Below are 19,612 nucleotides of genomic sequence, written 5' to 3'. Positions count from 1 at the left end.
TTTTCATCCATAGCTGAACAATTTTCTGCTCCTCTGGGATCCTTTGCATCAATTCAATTTATTTCAGTAAATGGACCAATTCATCTGGGAAATTTGGTATGTCATTTGTGTTTTTCATCAAGCGATACCTTCCTCTGCTTTTTTTCATGAACACAAATGGATTTAACATTTATGCAGACATCTTGAACCTACAGTACATTTGCATGAGAGGTTATTGTGTGCTAACAGCATAAAGGAGAGGTGCTCAGTGCATGTTTAGAGGCGCCATAATAATTAATATATAATCAGGTGTTTACTGCTCACTCACTGCGAGTTAGTATTGATTGTTGAGTTAGGTGAGAAAACACATTTTCTGACATTGCCTGATAAATTGGTTTGACTTTAATTGGGTTTACATTTCATTTAATTGTTGGGAGCGCACTTTGCCTGTGTATAGATTTAATAAACTTGTTAAAAATGAAGTTAAATAAAACCCAACAGAAACCAGCTCAGGTAATAATATGTTTTTTCCTTGAAAAGGCAGCGAGCGGCTGGTGCTTCATATCCTTCCAGATGTCTATGTGTTCTACGCTCCTCCCTGCTGGCCCACACTGACAAGCCTGTGTCATCCGTGTGATATTTTCAGAGCCTTCACATTTCATCAGGACAGTAATTAATCACTGCCGAAACAATGTGGTGGCCTGGAACACCGGAGCTGCCATGGCGCTGAGGAGGAGAGCGAGGGCTGCCAGGGGCCTCCGCGGCACATGCCAGGGCGCGACAGGCAAAGCGTTGCCACGGTGAAACCTCGGCAGAAGGCAGCTTGCGAAAATATTTTTCTATATAAATGAAACGCAATGTGAAACTTTGATACTGTTTTTTGTTATAATTCTATATTTTACCTTTTAATTGAGGCATTATACAGGTATAAGTTTCAAATTCTCTAACTCTTGTCCCTGGTCACCTAAACAAGTAAAAGGTGAACACACAGCATCACAGACCACTCAGATTGGTGTTACTGAGTGTGCCTCATGCAGTTTACTGACATCATGTTGCAAGATTTCTGGTATTGAAGTTATTTTCTCAGTTATCCATCAATTTGCAGATTCTCATGTGCAAAGTCTTACAAATTCTTTCACCTAACTCAGAAAGATTTTTCTGCAAATGTAATTATGTTGCTTCTTCTTCTTAAAGAACTCTATGAAAATGAAATCAAAACAATCAACTTATCTTCAAGATTCTGCTCACGAAGGCTACCCAAAAATCTTTTTAAAATTACAACGCTACAGCTTTTAATTAAATGTTTTAATCATCAGTGATACTAAGAATCCATCTTGACGTAATATTTTTTGTATTGTTTAACAGCATGTCTACAAAGTTAGATACCACTATTGTTAAGTCAAGTATGATAAGTAAAACTAGTCCAAGGGGGGAATAGTCTCACAAAATAAAAATATTCAAGTAGAGTAGTACCTCAAAATTGTATATTTACTTGAGTAAATGTACTTGCCACCTCTGCTGCCTTGTCAGGGCAGCAAAACATAGTGTACAAGGCATGATAAGGAAACGCAGCCTGCAGGCAGGAATAAAGGCTGAAAGAGGGCCAGATGTGCCCCGGACTTTCAGGTTGTATTAAGTGTAGTAGTACAGATAACCTACTTCAGGTCTGTCAGCTGTACACACATTCTCTGAAACGCCACTATGAATAAATCAAAGGAATAACAGCAACCTTCCTCTCGAGTGTATCATTATTTCATGAAAGTTACATGTAATAATGTATAAAGGCTGTAGGTGTAGTTTTCCATTAAATTCATAGCAAAATCCTGTTTTCTTGGCTTTTGTTTTTGCCAGAGTTCACAGTTAGTACCAGCTCGTCACCTTGTCACAGTGACCTTTTAATGTGGTGTTCCTTTGTGTGTGTCTTTGTGTGGGTGCTCTTTATCGGGGGACGATAATGAAAATGGAGGTGCCATCTCTTGCCGGCTTTTAATGTTAATTGGCAGTGATTTGTAGAAAAAAATGGCCCCAGTCCAAGACAAAGCTGCTTCAGATGACACTGCAGTAGAGGAGGTTTGTTGTCACAAAATAACCTTTTGAAAAATAAAGGAGGGTAAGCTTCAAGATAAATACTCATGCCTACTTTGTGGTGTTCGCACAGCATATAAAATGAAAATCATAACTCCCCAAGTCAACCAAACAGGTGAGGTCAGATTATTATCAAAGCTGCTGAACCAGAAAGTTGATACAGTGTGCTGCATGTGCTCGCGGGGGAAGACACTGACAGTTCAAGGCCTTTGAGTCTGCAAGAAAACAGGGAGCTGAGTAGAAAAGCATCTGCAAGCACTGGAATTATTAACATTTAGGTATGCTTACAAGACAGTATTAAATCAAAGTAAGCAAAAAAAAAGAAAAAAAAAAAGAGAGGCTGCAGCAGTGCTGTGTGGATAGACGCTCACATCCACACTTTTATTCACTCATTTACAATTCATGTCAAGTCACCACCACCAGCCCCCACCCTGCTGCTTGACCCCCTCTGCCTTTTAAAGAGGGAGAGACGGTGTCAGAGGAAGAACATAAAGTAGAGCCAAAAGAGCCTCTGGGCTAAAGCACATCTTCTATTTGACCTTCACATGGCGTTGATCATCAGGAAGACTGTCTTTGACAGATTTTTGATCTCATTGAAGAACACGTTTTGAACTCATCTCAGCAGAGCTGCTGGTTAGGGTAAAACATAGACTGGACAATGATAAAACTAACTGTTTTGTTTTATCATTCATTTGTGAGACTGTCCTACCAAGAAAACAGCAGCATCAGTTGAAAGCTCAGAAAAAGCTAATAAGTGAAACCTTGAGTTGAAATTATTGTCTCTTTTAGATTGACATCCTTATTGAGCTGCAAAACTTTGTACAAAAGCTTGTGACCTGCACACGTTAAGCATCCTGTTTCCGAACAGCCAGCTGTTGGTTTCTATTAATAATGACCATGATCTTTCTCTATAACCTTCACCAGTTGTCTAAACCTAACCAGACCTGATCCATTGAAGTGGCAGATGAGAAAACACTTTCACATATGAATCACTTTTTGTAACAGTAATTTCTAAGGATTTTCAAAAGCACCAACATCAGAGGTGTCAGATAAGAGAATAACAATTTGTAGATTAGTTTGTAGGACTTGTGCTATGCTCAGTGGACCAAAGCAAAGAGGAGACTTCTTTTTCTTAGGATTGAAAAGGCTCTACTCTTTGAGGGAGCCCTCAAAGGATCAACGTAGCAATGAGAAGAATTAATCTGCCTTAATCAACACATACGTGAACATTAAATCACTAAATGTGGAAACATTATGACTTTGTTGTGACAAAAGATAAAAACCTCCAGTCTTCCTCTGCAACTCCTTCTCTTAAAAAGCATTATGATCATGGCTGCACAACAATACCAAAAATATAGCACATAAGGGAGAGATTTGTGTGGTGAACTGTGACAGCAAACAGTGTTGACATGGGTGTATCAGTGAGAAGTGTTAAGTTAGAATAGCTGCACCTGCTTGAATATGGTTGGACATGACTAGTCACCTGATAGTCACACTGAATGAGCCAATGATTATGAAGCATGAATAAAACAGCCAATGCTAATCAAGTAATGCAAGTGCAAATTTCAGTGCTCTGTTTTCTATTTGCAGGGCATTTCTGAGCTAAACTAACTCCATATGTAGCAAAAACCTGCCATTATTAGCCCCTGAGAATTTTAATAACAACAACAGCAGCACGTACAAGGTTTACACGCCATAACATCATAATATTTGTTCATGTTTTATAAGTTTGCAAGTTTTATAACCTGGATCCATAGAGTTCAGATTATTTCCATTGATTGTTGTGTGTTCTGTTTGCTTTGGTATGCAGCTGATGTTTCAGTTGCTTTTCTCTCAGTGCAACTTTGCAACAGAATCAAATCCATAAGCTTTCAGTCATGAAAGCTCGTGCTTTTGTTTCGTTGATCAAACAGCTTGTGCAACCAGCCGCCCTGATTTTCTGAAAAGCTGCTGGTAGTTGGTGAAGTGGCAGCTGAGAAACTGAGTCAGTCAGACAGCCTATCCCTCCAAACCCTTCAAGGCAGTCTGCTGGTTTGACGGATGAGAATTGAAAGGCAAATCAATAGAGATCACAGCTTAAATGAAGAGTGATTTTAATTGGCTTACTGTTATTGACGGGTGCTTCCCTCAGCTCCTTGGACTTGCTCCTGGGGCCACATGAAGGCCTGTGCTGTGGTTCCGGCAAATGAAGATTTGCTGATACTCAGCTGTTCACTGTATGGAATGACGACTAACGAGGGGTGACAATAGCAATTCAGATAAACGTTTATTAGGGGCATTTTCGTATGCTGACGTCTGCCTGTGGTACGTCTATTTTCAGGGGCTGTTAAGAGATTGATAAACACACTTGGGATGACAAAGTGTCAGATTCTCACAAATCAAAATGTGCATTCCTGAGTTTTAAGTATGCTTCCCTTGTTGTGGAGCTTGCTTGCCTGTGAAAAAAAGAGGAGAAGACAACTTGTCATCCATAACAGCTGCAATTTGCAGAAACAAAAATATGCTGTTCCTATTGAAATTAAGTGAAATATTAATCAAGGTAGAGGCTGAAAATAGATACATTCCTCTAATGTGGTTACATGAAAATAAAGGTGATGGTTTTGACAGGCAAGGTTTCCCACGAACCCTAATGAATTCTCGAAATGTGCTGATGAAATCTCTTTTGCATAAAGAGGAGGATGCTTCAAGACTCAAAAACTTAACACAAGAGGCAGAGAAGGAAGATGTAGGGTGCAATTTCAATTTTAAATTTACTGTCTGAGATGATTTACAGTCACTGGGAATTTGCTACTGCTAATACAGTTTATTTACTGTTGATCATGAGCTTAGAAATTAGTATTTTCTGCCAAAGGCATTTGGACAGTCATCAGATCACATGTTAATCTACATGGCAACTCCAACATTATATTTATATTTTTTTGACCAGTTTCAAACATAATAATTAATTTGCCGCTGTAGTCATCTTTTCTGATATCTATTGATATAAAGAAATCCAGATGAAAGAGTGTCAGGATTCCCCCTCTTCAGAAATCTTCAGCAAAATATGCATACGCGGCATATGATTATGAAATGAAACCTGAAACATAGCCTCTAACTTTTGATACACGCACAGTCAGCAGCAGGGAACGCCTGTAAGATTAACACGGAGGACCCCTCTCCTTATTGCATTAGGGCTGCCTGAACAGGCCGTTTTAATAATGCATACTCACTCATGCATATTCTCAGCACTGTGTCAAGTACAGTGGAATTAAACAAGTTTATCATCTAAAAAATGACATGTTCCATATCAGCCCTTCTTCTCCGAGCGGCCAATGAACAGCGATTCTGCATTTCGCCTATCATGAAGATACTGAAATAAGACTGTTATCAGCAGTCGTTGAGAATTTATAATTTCCTACTGGGGCCAATATCTTCAGAGCTTAATAACTATGGAGCGGTTTTGATACTGGGGGAGTTTCTACTCTTGGAAAACTGGTCTTTTGAGGCTAAAAGGTATGAAAAAAGTGTTCAGATCAACATTAATAAATGGACATGATAGACACAGGCACAAAAATTAATTGTTGGTTTTTGCCTTCAGTATTTGTGACGTTAAATCAATTAAGTGGAGCATGCCTTTATATATTGACAATACTTGACTTGTAGCCTCTTAACATCCACCCTTTTTTTTGAATTTTTGCCTATTTGGCATATCCAAATGGAAAAGCTTATAACAGAAGAACTGTAACGCCAAAATGCATGTATTAGGCTTCATTGGAAAGGTAACATCTTTTAGTGTCTGGAAATGTGCTTGTTCAGCATGTGGCTAAAATACAACCAAAACTACATCAGTTCAAATATGGCTCAATAAAGTGTTTTTGGTCCTTGTCTATAATGAGTCATATTTGAATAACAATAACTTTATGCCAGAACTATGCAAATCACCTACTTACCTTCTACATATTGTCAACCACACCTGTATAAAATTCTAGACCCCTAGGCCTAAGCTTACAGGAGCTAGGGGGACTTTAGTTTATAGTGTCACTGGTGTCCCCAAACCTCTCCAAAATGTCTCAAGTAGCAAAAATGTGCCAATTGCTTTTACTCATTACTGTGTGATGTTAAGTCACTTACAACTGGCTTAAGTGGGTCGCTGGCAACCCTGTGGATGTTAAGAGGTTAAAGCTCCTGCACACCTGTGGTCCATCCACGCAGATGTTTTCATTTACTTTGCTTGATTGGATCAGAACTGCATCTACAGATTGGCCTGTGCTCAGTGAATTTACCAAAGTAAATCAGTGCAAATTTAGCTCACAATGCTATTGTCAGGGAGCGAAGGGTGAGTCTAAATGAAGGTGTTAGCTGTCATAGTTTACTGTATCAGCTGTGTTGCACCATCAACATTTATATAACCTTCTTCTGTCAAGGTATAAATTGCACCACAAAAAAGGAATGGTTTGCAGACAGTTGAGACAGGAGATGATGGTACAAGTCTCTTTTGATGTCCTGTTAGCAACTGAGCTGACAAGCTTAGTTAGCAATCCAATCAACAAAATGCCAGGGGAAGTTAATAGTCCAGAACAGAGAAAATAGAGAAATGCTCTGGAAGCTATTGTGACTGATGCTGGCTAGCGTGTTAGCAGCTAACTCACCAGTTACAGTAGTTTACCAACTAGCCCTGCAAGTATATATGTCATCAAGCTCCTAGTACTACATACTTTATGAGGACATGCCAAAGAACTTTGCTGTACAACTTTCTTGTAATCAACCTGAACTTGTTTCTGACCAACTTGAAGCTGAGCAGAGGTCTAATCAGCCTGGAAAAGTGAAAACACCTGCGTGAGTGTGTGCAGAGCGTAAAGTACTGCACTGACACAAAATACCAAAAAGACTGCAAACAAGGAAGCAAAATACAAGTATATTTTGAAGTATGATTGAAAGAAAATCACACCAAGTCAAATGCTACGAGAGCTACAGTATTTAAGAAATTTGATATATTAGATATAAATGGAATTTTGAACATTTGAAATGATAAAACCAAAATGAGTGGTCTTCCAGATATATTGTGGGCCTTAAATCACATAAAAATAAAAATACAGTATTTGAGGGATAATTTAAAATCATCTTTAGTTTTGCTAAGGTGCAAATATGCATTTTGTTGGATTTGATATTTTGATTTTTCACCATAAATCACAGTTTTTATATTCTGAGCAAGTTTTCCCAAATCAAGTCTGCTTACATTTAAACACCTACAGTGACTGGGAGTTTGCCAAATTTTAGCAAGTCTAAACCTCAGACTTCCCACACACCCTGTGGAAAAACACTGGATGTTGAGCTTGCATGTGGCATCTACTGTGGTATTGATAAAAATAAGATCTCAGCGATAGGCTTGAACTCAGTCCAAAGTTGCGAGCATTGATCTCTCATGTCTGACTAAGAACTGGTGTTTCTTTGTGTGCATGCGTGTGAAAAAGCGAGAATGAGAGGGAGCGATGGCCAGAGAGAGGAGGACTTATCTTCCTGCAGGATCAGTACGACTGTTAAACCTCCTAAATCACCTGCAGTGAGCGGAGCAGAACAGAGCAGCGCAACGCAAGGCCGCAAGATTTCTTATTTCATTTTTAATACCTCCAGATCTGATCCATCCAGGATTGTGTTGCTGTAATCCCTTGGCTCGATATCCCCCATGTTCAATATGTTAATGTCTCCCACCAAATGGATCATTTGTCAGACAGACTTGGCAGATGGGCTTGCAACCGTTTCAGAAAAGACAGATGTATCAACACCCCTTTTAAAATCTCTGTGTGCTTTTCAACAGTCGACTCACCATCAGTGCAACAATAAATGCATGCATTTGCGTGTCGAAACAAAACAGCAGATGCACTGTCAGCAGGACCAAAGAGTTAGCTTCTACCCTAGATAATTTCTTTCCAGGCGTATAAAAGATGGAGCACAGTGGAGGATGAACATAACATTGTCACTACCCAGAAGACCGAGCATAAGAGAAGCTTTTGTATGTTAGAATTGCCAGAATCATTTCTCAACGTGTTATTTTTCAGCCAGATAATGATCTATTTCTCAGCTCCACAGTGTCCTACTTAGCTTACTTATCTTGCTTTCAGTAAGTTGGAGAGAAAAATAATCATTTGATGTGGAGGATGCTTCTTAGTCGTGCTAATGCTGCTCTGTCCTTGATCATTATCCCTATTATTTAATAGCTTAAGGCCAATTTTCTTAAGGAGAGTGATTTTTTTATTCCATTTCTATATGTGAGATGCCGTATTGAACCAAGACAACACTGTATTTGTTGACTTGAATAAAGCGCAATGATGATGGCGAAGAAAGGGTTGAGGGAGAAATCCACCTGAATATCACATTGATGTTTTGCAAACATTGATCTCAAAGAGAAGCAGACAAAGGCTGTTCTCTACATTCTGATTCAGGCCTCAGCATCTCAATATTGAATAACCTGTGAGCTATTATGATGCTTTTGTATGCAACGCATGATTTATTACTGCACCTTCTGTTGTACCATCAGAGCCTCATAAGATAGCGTGCTCCTCAGAAAAGAAAAAGATACAAGGAAGCTGCTTTTTTTTTCTTGTTTCTATTAATCAACAGTTTCAGAGTGATGACTGATTAATTTGCAGGGTATTTTCTACCCGCAGCTGCTGGCAATGTGACAGTTTATCATCTTGATAGAGTCACCTATTCATTCTGTCATTTAAACTCAAAAACAAACATACACCACGCGACTCAGGAAGCTGTTTACACACACAGGCTACATCAATTTGTATTGTGTCAGTAGCTATGTGCAATATTTCATACGCACATAAATGTCATAAGAAAGCCAGATGTTGTTTACTGTAGCCATTGAGTGAACAGTAGAAGCTTCATATGCCTGCTGGAAAACAAAGATGGCCTCCATAACTGACTTTGAAAGTTGACAGTAATATTGAACGAGCTGAACATCAAAGCTGATTGCCTCATGCTTTTCTATCCCAAGTACCAGCCGGATTGATGATGAGGTTTTGTTTGTGCTGCAGAAGTTCAGACCTTATAGTTTATGCTGCTTATAGTCAAAGGAATATATAAATAAAGGAGAATACATTTGAATGTATTTCCATTAGAAGAAAACAGTCGAACTGTTTACGTGCTGACCCACGGACGGTTTCGGGATGGGCTCCCACATCCACTCTTCTGTCGAATGTTCGGAGGATAAAAATGAAAGCTGCATCGAGTGTTCCAGTCGGACGACGAGCAGTTCTCAGAAAACAGGCTTTCATGTGCTCAGGCTGACAGGCTTTTGATGTAAGTAGTAGAGTCTGAGATTAGGCTCGGAGGGTATCAGGCTGGCTTTTAGAGAAAGAGAGAAGAGGAGAAGCAGAGGAAGACAAAGAGGAAAGGAAAGGTGTGTTATGGGTGCACCTGATGTTTATCTACAATATATAAGTTTAAAAAAACATTTTTAAAGATGATATCTCTCTTAAGATCTATGTAGATGTGTAGTTTGTGACACAAATCAAAAAACTTTGTGTGGAAGGAACGCACTTTGATAATCAAACACTCTTTTGTGTTTTAAAGTCTTAAAGCCCTCTTTAGTATCCCCACCAGGTTCTTTTTTAGGCTCCTGCATCGATGTAGACTACACCTCTAGAGAGAAAGAGAGAGTCTGAGCAACTCAGAAAGCTTTATTATCAGGGAGAAAAGACTTGTATGCTCAAGAAATGTCATCCCCTCTATTCTCAGCACACAAATACTTTATTTACAGCAATACAGTGGTTTACAAGGGCTGCTATTCAACATCACAGGTTTTATGGTGGGTGTATTAAAGCAATAGTTCCACATTTTGGGAAATAATTCACTTTCTTACTGAGAGTCAGATTACCAGATTTATATGAGTCTCATTTCAGTGCAGTAAAGAGGAAGCTACAGCCAGCAGCCGTTGGCTTAGCTTAGCGTAAAGACCGGAACAGAAGAAAACTCCAGAAAGTTACTGATCCCAGCCCGGAAATGGTCCATCACATAACACCCACAAACCACAAATTGTCATTTTTACAGGTAGGTTTTTGTACAGATTTGAACGAACTAGTTCTACAATATGTTAATTATTAGCTTTAGAGGTGCTGGTAGCCAATTTTTTTTTACTTTGGATCATGTTTTTTTATCGGTGTTCCAAGATGGTGTTCATTCAAATGTAAGTTTCTCACTGGGACCATGTGACCATGTTTTTTACAGTAGTTTATTTCTAAAGATTGTGTATGGGGAAAAGACTTCCTGAACCAGTGGCCAGTCACGTGACCTGCAGTCCCAACTGTAGCCACTATGGGAAAGCCACCTCACAGCCCAGTGCGTTTCATGGGAATATGGGCTTTACAAACAAATTTTGCTGCTGTGCTACAGATGATAAAGATTCAGTTCAATTCAGTTAATTTCAATACAACTTTATTTATCCTTGTTAGGTCACTTGTATGCAGTAGATTGCCACCCAGATCAGATGCACAGATCAACAGATTTATTAGAACGTATCAACAGATACACACATAGTTAACAGGAAATAACCAAAAATAATGTTAATGTAAAAACAGTAAGAAAAATGAAAGATGTTTTAATTCTAAAAATGTTGCAAATGTGTAATTTTGTACATTATTACTGGTTATCTGGGAAACAAAGTGCTTATATGTTCTTTTATGTCCTTTTCATGTAAAGCACTTGGAGCATGTAATTTCTTTTGTTGTAAAGCACTTTGAGCTGCATTTCTTGTATGAAAGGTGCTATACAAATAAAGTTATTATTATTATTATAATTGTTATTATTATTATGTGATATAGATATATAGATATAGAAAATTACATATTAGATAAGTACCTACCATGTCTCCTCTGCTAACACATCTGTCATTATAACACACAAATTTAATATTTAATTAAATTAATTGAACAAATTAGTAAATGAATCTATGATATCCTTCCAGCTCAACCATTAATTTTTCAATCATTTTCAGATATTGCATTCCTAATCACAGTATACACACTAATATATCATCCACCCATCATTTAAAACGGAATACATAATTCTCCATCCAATTCAAAGTCATATGTCGAAGACTAATAAAATCTTGAACTGGGGGGGTCAAATCAGACTTCCAATGAACATGTAGTATCTTATTTGATTATGAAGCTGCACGATGAAGTAATTGAATGAAAATGCCAACAGGAAGCCAAGTCTTGGGTTGGCTGTAGCAGGCTTTGACCAATCAAGCCTAAAAGCATTACTACAATTATTTCTGAGTGATTTAGCTTTTTCTGTAGGTCAAGCATTTTCATTTTTTCATCAGACTTTAAGCTACTTGAGCCCTGAGGCAGAAAACAAAACTTCAATCAAAAATCAATCTTTAATGGCTTTTGTTAGGTTCACATCATTTTACATTCTAAAGCCCCACCACCCTCCCTCCACACACACACACACACACACACACACACACACACACACACACACACACACACACACACACACACACACAAAGCACCCAATTTGAGGTTACCAGGATCCCATTACAACAGGATCAACAGGAATGCTTTTACATTGTCTGGACTCTGCTTATGACCCATCCATCTTTCCCACAGAGCAAAGAATAAAACATTGTTCAAAGTTTGAATTTTTATTTCCAGCGTCTCGGCATCTCTATTAGTGACAGGAACAGGATTTGGAGAGCAGCCGTCTGGCTCTCTGACTGAAGGACACCCATATGCTGCTGTCATGTTCTCCACTAATTAGGATTAATGGCAGCCATGACACTGCCTTACTCCTTAGTCTCATGCAACCACTCTTAGGATCCCACTTAACTTCAGCCGTGTCTCTCTACCCCCACCAAAAAAGAAAAAAGCTTTTGTGGAGATTGAAGTATGGTGGAGATTTTCACACATCTTTCTTTCAAGACCGGCTAACCCTTTGTGGTTTTTAAGAACTTCAGCTAGTGTTTGATGTTTCTTCAAGGTTTTCTGACAACAATACAAAAGGTTTACTGGTCAAAACTTCTACTTTTTTCTGTTATATTTCCTCCAAACTCAACAGAAGTTCTAGCCTTGATGTCGGCTGACATCCAATGTGTTGAGCGCAGTGTTTGTAGTAAACTTTGTTTGTGTATGTTTGTGTGTATGGTACAACTTTCTGCCTTCTCAATAATTAATGAGGTGGCAGTCCTGAGCTGCATTCTCTGAAGGACAAATTAGAAAGCACAGTCTGAAGGAATGAATACAAACATGCCAAGAAGAGCAGATGCTAAGAAGAAAACCAGAGGTGTTAATTGCTGATTACCTCTCTGCTAATCTGGATTGTGAAGACCCTCAGATTCCATTTACTTTATCCTCGAATCTAAAACAAAAACTAATCCGCTAATACCTGGAGATTGTGTGGGTGAGATATTCTGTTACACCAATTTGCAGCAAGGCCTTTGTGTTCTTAGATCTACCTCATGAAAGGTGTGCTAGAGTATCTTACCCTCTGAAATTAATTAAAGTAAACTCAAGGCTTCCAAAGTTTCAGATCCAACAGCCTCTCAGCACACTTTTCAGCTTTCTTCACACAAAGTATATTTCTGTAAAACCCTCTGCCAATTTCACTTTAAAGTGTGTTTTTTCTTCTAGGACATTGAAACCAATTCATGTTAATAAGGTTAAACCTACATTAAATGTTTTATGGTCACTCGGGGACAGCAAAACAAACTGTAAACAAACTGTAAACAGTGACATCACATTATCCTTTTTGTTCTCTTTTGATCTCCATCAACTCCTGATGGAAGTGTTTGGTCTTAAATGCTTCACTATGTTCACCAGCTACTTGCTAATTTTATCTGTCTGTTGTTTGGTGCTACATGTAGCATATAGTCAGTTTATTAGAGCATTTTTGCTGTAAACAGCTGCCTGCTTTGGCTGGAAACAAAGTTGTTGAGAGCGGTAAGAATGAATCACAACAGTAAATTTGTGGGCTGCAGAACCAAAACGATGAGCTGAAAGACGCTAAAAAGCTCTGTAGAGCTGAAGAGCTGAATATAATGTGGGTTCATTATTATGAGCAACTCTATTCACATATATGTAAACATTTCATGCACTGTTAATTTAAAAATAATGATTAATGCAGCTTTAAAGGGGACATAACATGTTTTTGTGATTTTCTGTCATTTACTGTATATACAATTATAATATCAAATGTCTATGTTAAACACAGTAAAAGTTCCAAAACTTGTGGTGAAAGTACGTAAAAATGTTCCCTGCAAGTCAAAAGCGGACAGTCTGTTCTAAATGCTCTGTTTGCAAAGTTACCTCTACTTCCTCCTCGTGATCAGATTGTTCGCACATTCCCACAAATGTGTTTGCAATTCCTTCTGCATATTGGTTATGTAATGAGAGACAGCAAACAGTTCTCAGTAATGTCAGCTCTTACTGACATGCAATGCAGTGGACAGGATCTCAGAAACACAGTAGCAAATACAGCTGTGGTCAAGAAATGTAACAGCCACCTCATTTATGGTTAAAACTATAAACCAGTTAAAAAATGACAATTACCAACATAAACCACCATGTTCTGAAATAACACATTACAAACACTAGCAAAAAGTTACTTAACAAACTAAGTAACTAGGTAACTGATTACTTGAATTGCAAAACTAATGCGTTACATTGCTCGTGACAATAAAAAAGTTATCTGAGTACTTGAAGTGTTAGCAATCAGTATCGGAGCTAAGGTTGTTCCACTTGCATATTTCGGATCAGATTCAGGCTCAAACATGTACAGATGTATTTGATTTTATATTTTTAAGTAAAGAACGGGAAAAAATAAGCAAAATCTATCTATTGTTTGTTTACATAGCCTGCTGATGGAAGTCTGCGGAGGGAGAGCTTCCATTCAAGTGTGTGTATAATAAAACCCTATCAGTTCAGTCTGCAGTCAGTTTTGACACTCATCTAAACTGTTAACATTTCTTGATAACAGTTTAGATGAGTATACAAGTGCCTGAGCCTGAGCCTGTGTTGAGACTGATGTTGGCCTGCTTGAACAGAAATTGATGTGAGACAAAAGATGATCACCATACATTCTGAGACAGCACTCTGTGATTTGGTTACCAGATGGCAAGAACAAATTCGATGGACACCCTGATTAATTATTATAAATGCCCGTGCAGGCAGCGACAGTCTAATTTAGTTAATCTTGTGGCAGAGAGGGATGGAAAATCTGCAATAAAATTATGCACACTGGTGGTTTCAGTTCGGAGGGAATGTTTCCTTTACATTTCCATTTTTATTGCTGTCCATTCCGGGTCATTTCCTGCGCAAAGCAACATCAAGCTTAAACTAATTTGTTGGCAGCTGTTTCACATCCTAAACATTTCCATTAGCAACCAAACCCATTCACATAATGAAATATTGTTCAAAGGAGAAATCTATTTCCAAACTATTTTTTTTAATTTCACATCCTCCAATTCTGAATTTTCACTAGCATTTCTGAAATATAATCCTCACCACTCTATTGAAATTATGACATTAAGCTGCTTTTATTAATATTTTAAATCATTGCTTCCTTTTTTCAAGAAACAGTGAGAGAAGTGAATTAGAATCCAGTTGGAAAATACTGAAAGAAAGCTTCTACTGTTCGTGATAAAGAAAATACAAGCAAGCTGGGACCCTATGACGTCATAACAAAATACATCAAGATGCAGCTTTTATTCTGTCCTCTTTACTGGAAGGATATATCCCTCGTAGAAAGCCAATGGCTGCAATGTGAACTGATGAATAACTATAAATATTCAAGTAGTGAAACTGCCCATTTCTTTAAATGAGAAATGGGTGGCATGGCCTCGGTGAGTCACTTCCTTGAAAAGACAGAGAGATAAGTCTCTCTGCTTTTGGTTCAATCACTGAAAGCTTGTGTCCTTCCCTCTGGCTGAAGTGAAGTGAGAACACGGGATTGGAGGGGAGCGGACTGTACGGGACGGTTGAGTCTGGGAGGGTTCGTCCTGGTGTCGGATTGCACAGTGAAATGTCCAGGAGGTTGTTCACATTTGATCAGTGTATCCATTACGTACCTCCACTCACTGACACTGATGTGACGCACGTCTGAAGGCAAGATAAGAAAGTTCTGTACTGTGAATATCTACATCAAAGGCGGAATGGGGAAATAAGAGGTGATACACACAGACGTGTTTTCACCTTATGCATGAGAACACATGACTTGTGAGCACACCAGCTACTTCTCTTTTTCACACAAAGACTGGTCGACTGATGGTTCAAAACACACACACACGCACACACACTTGCATCTTAAGCATTAAAGCACATGAAAGTTGCACACCGCTCTCTCTCTCTCTCTCTCTCTCTCTGTCTCTCTCTCACACACACGAACACACACACTTTATTTATGAATACACATGACCCAAGCACACACCCACTCACTCGTATGCACACTCCCATCCAAGTGTCCAACTTTGACAGGAGCATGCAGATTTTGCATAAACTCAAACACAGAAATGTATACACACACACACACACACACACACACTGGCCAATGGCTGCTATCATATTTTGCATGAATACACACACACACACACACACACACACACACAGCTATATATACACACAAAATCCTCACAAAAACATACCGGAGGAGACCCTCGCCCATCATCCCGGCCTCTGTCACAAATGCTTCTTGTCGTCAAGCTCTGTGTGACTCCCCTGAGTCGGTTGCCAGGCAACCGCAGCTGCATTAATATGCGCGGGAGAAAGGGAGCAGGGGATACCTCTTGCCTGTGGAGCGAAAGCAACCACGACAGCGTCAGTGTGAGGCGACGGGTTCCTTCACAGCACCTCCTCTCTCTCCTCTCTCTCTCTTTCTCTCTCTTATAGCCATCCAGTGTTCATGCTCCACTCAGTTAGGGATACACACTCAGCCACTGGAGCACAAGAAAAGGTATGTTAGGTTACACATCATGTAGAGCAAGCAGGGGTTTCCACCACTTGAGCAGGTTATCATTTATCATTTAAAAGCCAAGACAGCAGCTAAACATGTTTAAAAGTTTGATTCAGGAGATGAGTCTTTCAAATGATTATTAAGGGTTGATAGGGCGTCTTGGCAGGAGAGACAAGACTGAAATCTCTTTTTTTTTTTGGGTAAGCTTTGTGGAATAAAGACAAAGGAGGATGGAAATGTTCACATGAAACAGCTTTGTTACCCTCCCACCTCCATCTGCCCATCAACTTACTCCATTCTTCAACTTGACATCATCTCTTCACACAGACAAGAAGAAGAAGAGGAGGAGAAAGAAGAGGACGTGGGGAGGCAAACAACAAAAAAAAAAGACAGAGAAAGAGGAGAGGAGGTAGAGTTGAGAGGAAGAGGGCAGCACGGTTTCAGCTCTCAGAAGGGCTGAGGAGGAGAAAGTGATGGCAGCTAGAACTTGGCCACTAGTGAGATGAAATTCGGCGAGGAGACAGTGGAGCACTGCAGGGTACGACATCCAACGAGAGCCCTAAAATTGGACCGCCTGGAAGACGAGCCAGCCCTCTCCAGATCCTGTGCCCCTCCACAGCCGAAGGATGAGAGGGGTCGACTTTCACCTTAGTTGCCAGGGATGTCTGTGCACTACGGAAAGGCGTCCCCTTCCAGCATGTCCAATGCTATGTTATTCCTGATGCTTTGCAAGGTAGGTCTCCCCTTTCACCACCGTCATCCCAAAAACAGGAGCTTTTTTTAAAATATTTAATTCATCATCATGTGCAGGGCGTCTGTGTGAACTGTCAACAAATACTTAATGAATCTTTCACAATTTTTAAATGTCATGACAGTGTGTAGCTATGAATTTATCATGCATCATGATATATTCTTCATAAATGTGGGATATTTCCAGGCTCAGTTGTCTCGGTATGAATCATTGATCAAGGTAGCAGAGCCACTCTGGATGTTGCCTTAAATCAAACCATCCTCTGTCTTTGCTGCTTTACTTTGAGAGATGCAGTTACCTGAGGTGGTTGTTTGTCCAGAAAACGCATCCACACGAGTTGCACCCGAGCATATTGCTGACAAGTTTAAATGCTTATTATGTAACAGCAGGATCTTAAATGGAAGCCTGTCTTTAGCTTTTTGCATGTGGAAGAATTGATATGATACATGATGAGGTTCTGCACTCAACTAGTCTTTTACTGACATGTTTTAAAGTTGAATTAAAGGCAAAAACAAAGCATCTGCGGGAGTTAATACGACTTCCATTTCTGTAAATTTTTAAATTCCTTGTTTGTCGATTTAAGATGCAACTTTTTGCACGTTTGAACTTTTCAGAGGGATCTCTAGCAGGTTTTGTTGAATAATAAAAAACAAAACAAATTCTCTGCAAATGCAATTCTTGTCAATTCAAAAATATCTGAATCTGAAAAATCTGTTACTTTCTTGTCAGGCACAGAACAGTGAGCACAGGTGAAAAATGGGTCACACTCATTAGTGGCAGTATTTCATGTGATTTTGCTGAAAACTGTAAAATTTCTTCTCATTTTAAAACACTTTTTTTTGATTTATTGACAAACATGTATTGTTAGATGGTATGTGATACTTTATAATTTTTACTTTTAATGTGGCTGTCTATATCAATGTGTGATGGGTGTCAACCCGTGTGTGTGTGTGTGTGTGTGTACATACACACTTGGGAGGGGCTGGGAGCTGTTTGCTTTAATTCCATTTTAAAACAATGCCAAAAGCGACTCTTGCCTGTCAGACTGTGTTAGCATCTGGAGTCGTTTGACATGCTCGGGATTATTCAAGTGGCAAAAGGTTTTACTCTCCACTGATCTGAGGATGTTAGCTTCTATTAAGTGTAGCAGGAGTGTCCGGATTTGTTGTCCCAGGTATGGCATTGCCCCATTTCTCTCTCTCTCTCTCTCTCTCTCTCTGTCTTTCTGTGTGCTCTTTTTATACAAATACGCTTCTGGCTGTTGCTGTACAAGAGAGCCAGGTGTGAGCTCGTCTTGTAAGACAATAATTCATGAGAACTGAGAAAGGAAGGAGATGCTTTTCATTTTGAATGGAGGAGTTGTTTGTCCCGACATACCACATGGATCATATTTAAATCCTGAGTAGCCCTGACAGCAAAGATTAGTCACGGAGGGAAAAGTTAGGACATAAAGGTGTTAGAATTGTTGGAAATAGGCTCTTGAGTGACAGCAGGGATCAATATTGAGATAACTAAATCCTATGTACCTTAGAATAGCACACAGTCAAATGACTAATCAATAAGAGGTGTTGGTGGAGAAGAGGAATCTGTATCTTGGCTGGATTATATGTTTAAGACACACTAAGTCAGTATACTTTCAGTGTGTTTCATTTCCAGCTGGTCCTGGATTATGGCAGCTCTGACCCTATCACACATTGTCCAGCCTGAGCGTTAAATAGAGAGGGGAAGTCATTATGGGTGGTTAATGATTATGGCATATCCCAGGATGCCAGCACTGTCCGCCACTTGAAACAGAGCCCTCTCTGTTGCACACTGTACAGACTGACAGAGTCGTTGGATGAGGAGGCACTGGATTGCGTCCAGAGGGTTTTGCTGTGTGACGCACAGCTGTTTCCTCAGCACCCAGGTTTTGGCAATGCTTGGACCCCCACCCCTCACCACCTCCAATCACTACCATCTCTCCTCATCCTCCTCCTCCTCCTCCTCCTCCCCCATCAACATCCTCGGGCACATTTTTTCCTCCTTGTTTTTTTGCTGAGCGCTTGTTTATATCAGCAGCAAGCAGGCATCTTCATGCATGAGGGCACATCCAGCGCGCCACACAAAGATCTCCATTCAGGTTGAGGGAAGCCCTGTTTATAGCGCTCCCCAGGAGAGGCAATCAAAGCCCATTGTTACAGATCAGAGGAGGAGGACGCACTTTAACACAGAAACAGAGCCTGATGGGGTTTTTATGTACGTCGAGAGCACAATGCATGTCAATGATTGGACTTTGCTATCATTCAGAGTCACTGGGTGGGATAGTAGCCTTTCAGAAAGGACAATCCTTTTGATGCTCTTACTCTTATAAACAGGCCTGAACAAAAGGTCTCTGCCTTTTACTGTAGGAAAGTCATTTTATAGATGGCCTTCATATAAACGTATAGAAAATCAATAGTCGCAAAAGCCGTTGCTTGATGGTGGTCAGTTTATAATTTTCTATGCTGCGTTTGACTCATAAAATCCATCATTTCTACAGCAGCATTGCCTCCTTGTTTAGATGCCTTACTTTATCTTATTGTGATCAACTCAGTGAGTTTCATCCCTCCTCTTTGTAATCCATCCACAGAAGACAACACCTAGACTTTGATACAATGTGACCGATTCCTGGCAGGTGGTGATTTGTGTCTAGATCTTTCCCGCTGCCAAACTGTCCGAGAACACAATCAGTGAGTCAAAGAAAAGGGGGCGGGGGGGCGGCTGTATCTCTGAGAGGGCCTGAGACTGCTGCACTGGTGACTTAGAAAATCTCCACTTTGGCAGAGCTGTTTCAAAAGGTTATTTCAATTACAGCAAAGGACGGTCTGCAAATTAACCTTA

At 39.7% G+C, this 19,612-nt stretch overlaps 1 long non-coding RNA gene across 1 annotated transcript; it reads right to left on the bottom strand.

Annotated features, from left to right (window-relative positions):
• Window positions 1-3,711: 3,711 nt before the first annotated feature.
• On the bottom strand, window positions 3,712-6,164 carry LOC121881359. Its single transcript, XR_006091761.1, has 3 exons — window positions 5,994-6,164; window positions 4,171-4,499; window positions 3,712-4,092 (listed from the first exon to the last, which is right to left on the bottom strand). It is a non-coding gene; the product is annotated as an uncharacterized LOC121881359 (long non-coding RNA).
• Window positions 6,165-19,612: the final 13,448 nt, after the last annotated feature.

The sequence above is a fragment of the Thunnus maccoyii genome, chromosome 16 (genome assembly GCF_910596095.1).
Source record: "Thunnus maccoyii chromosome 16, fThuMac1.1, whole genome shotgun sequence".
Lineage (NCBI taxonomy): Eukaryota > Metazoa > Chordata > Actinopteri > Scombriformes > Scombridae > Thunnus > Thunnus maccoyii.
Note: the sequence above shows the minus strand (reverse complement) of the source record. Positions and strands in the feature narration are given on the sequence as shown.